We start from the raw sequence: 2,686 nt of genomic DNA, 5'->3' as shown, positions 1-2,686 counted from the left end.
TCATCTAGAACACTTTTGAGACGCAGATTCTTCCCAGTTACAGTAGCAAGCACTGCTAAAGCACTGTGCTCCGTAGGCTGGGGCCTCACTGGAGCCTTGGTTTGGATTCCCAGTCCTATCTAAAGTCTGGGCACTACGGTTTGCCTGTAACCCTAGCCACTTGAGAGGCTGAAACAGGAGGACTGCAAGCTTGAGGCCAGCCCAGACCACAAAGAAAGACCCAGTCTAAGTAAGTGCCAGACATGGTGGCTCATGCTTGCGGTCTCAGCTGGGAGACTGAGGCAAGAGGATCCTGACCTTAAAGACCCAGTTTGAAAAATCAACAAACAAAATGGATTCCTAGGCTGCAGATTTTCATCCTCCCAATACCCCCCACTAACACACACACCCACACACACACACACACACACACACACACACACACACAGGGATTCCCGTGAGCAAACAAGCTTGGGAACCATTATAGTTCAAACCCTTCATTCTGGTTTCTTGGTACAGCATTAGGGTAAGTGACTTTTCCAAGGTCACACAGCTGGCTTGGTCGGACTGAGATTAGAGTACAGTCTCTTGACTATAATTTAAGACCTTTTCTATATCACACTACCTCCTGGGTGTATCCAGCAAGCGGCCTACTACAGTACACAGAGATCTCTGAATGTGGAAATAAGGTAAGAAGCAAAGTCTTTTCTTTTTTTTTTTTTTTTTTTTTAACTTGACAGAGACTATGAGAGAGAGAAAGCACCCCCAACAATGTGTGGTCACACCACAATCCCCTTTTCTTCACTTCTCCTTCCCCTTAGAACTTTGGATGCACACACACACAGGCCCAGCATGTTTATCAAGCTGCCAGTGCTGGAATTCAAACTGATTAAGGGACCAGCAGATGGTGCAATGGTTATGTTGCTGGACTCCCACATAGTTGACTGCAGTTTGAATCCTAGACCTGGCAGTTTAAAACTCACTCTGGGCACATGTACGTGGGTGCCCAAGATCCCAAAAGGAGAATGGAGGAAAAGGAATTGTGGGGTGGCCATCCTCCCTTTGGGAATGATTTCTAACTTTCTGTCTCTGTCTCTGTTTCTCTGACAAGTGCACCTGTCCTATGGTAAAAAAAAATGTTAAAAACAAAAAACTGTGGCCACGTGGGATCTGGCTCCCAGTACATGTGCTATGGGCCCAGAAAGCATTGCCTTTGCATATATAAAGGAACCTCAGATTTCCCCCCCCAGGATTGGCTTCTATGGGTGCCTCAGCCTTGATCTCTCTGGGAAAGAGCTTCTGTCTCTAGCACTAACACTACTATGGTTTCCCTTGCGCTTTGAGAAGTAAGAGAAAGTACTGTACATGTGTGAAGAGATCTCTGTGCCTCAGTTTACCTCCTTTTGGAACAGAAAGAAAGCTAGCACCCTTAAGACTTCTTCTCTGAAGCTCTGCAGAGTGCTTGAATGACCATACAAGACATCCTGTGAACCCCCAAGGCAGAGAAAGCAGCGTTCTGTACCCACACAGGGGTGTTCCTGAAGTCAGGGCTGAGAGCTGAATGGAGGCACAGCAGTGAAAGGTGACGCCCCCAGACGCTGGCCCACTTGGGTTCTGAGTTTGCATCTCAACACCTGGCTGCATATGCTGGGCACGCATGCACCTGTGATCCAGGGTTGACTGAAGCTGGGGGTGGATTATACCATTAAGACCTTGTTGTGGGAGTGGGTTCTTGTTCATGACTGCTGCTGCTATTTTGGGGGTCTGGTCACCAGCAAAACAGCCTTGCAGGTTTGAGGGAAGCCAAGGGCCTTGTCCTGAATGTGTTATGACGCAGGCTAGTTATGGTGTCCATCCTAGCCAGGGGGAGCACACTGCAGCGCTTCAGAGATCACACCTTCCTCTGTGAAAAGCTCTGCACTGGCAAGCCAAACCTCGTGAACCACCTCCAAGCCCGGACCTTTGGGATCTGGACACTGCCCTCCTCCGTGACTCGCTGCCTCTGTGCCATGGACATCCACAACAAGACGCTCTACCACGTCACACTGTGGACCTTCCTCCTCACCCTGGGCACTTCCTCTCTGAGCTGTTTGCTTATGAAACTGCAGCTCCCACAGTTAATGTCCTGGCACCCCTGATGGTAGCAAGTTTCTCGATGCTGGATATGCTAGTTGGGCTCCGATACCTAGAAGTAGAACCAGTATCCACACAGAAGAGAAACTGAGGCCAGCAATACCACCTCCACGACTTTATCATCTTCCATCTTTGCCATCTTGTTCATTCATTCTCTTTGCTCTTTAGTTTATTTTCTGCTCCATTATCAGCCCTTTTATCCACTTTAAGCTTCTTACATTTTTTTTACATTTTTAAAATTTTAAGTTGCAGCACAAATACAGAAAAGTGTATAAAAGGTACGTGCAACTTAAAGAATTATTTAAAAGTTAATTTTCTGTAACTCCATCTAAGTCAAGACAGTGCCAGCACCTTGGAAACCCACTGTGTGCCTCCTGGCAAACTTGCAACCCCCGCAAGCTCTCCTCGGGTCCCTTTTCCAGCTTCTGCATTTATATCTTTTCCTTCTCATTCCTTGATTCTACTTGTGTGGCAGGATCATGTGAACTGTAAAACTTCAGGCTGCTCCTGCTCAGAGCCGCTGTGACCAAGGGCTGCCTTCAGGGCTTGTCCACAGAACTTGGTCCCGAGACAC

At 47.7% G+C, this 2,686-nt stretch overlaps 1 pseudogene; it reads left to right on the top strand.

Annotated features, from left to right (window-relative positions):
• Positions 1 to 2,203, top strand: part of LOC102477099 (putative ergosterol biosynthetic protein 28 pseudogene) — a 2,546-nt pseudogene extending 343 nt beyond the window's left edge.
• Positions 2,204 to 2,686: the final 483 nt, after the last annotated feature.

The sequence above is a fragment of the Tupaia chinensis genome, unplaced genomic scaffold (genome assembly GCF_000334495.1).
Source record: "Tupaia chinensis unplaced genomic scaffold, TupChi_1.0 Scaffold000688_1, whole genome shotgun sequence".
In the NCBI taxonomy this organism is placed as follows: domain Eukaryota; kingdom Metazoa; phylum Chordata; class Mammalia; order Scandentia; family Tupaiidae; genus Tupaia; species Tupaia belangeri.
The sequence above is the reverse complement of the archived record's forward strand: the minus strand, read 5'-3'. Positions and strand labels throughout refer to the sequence as shown.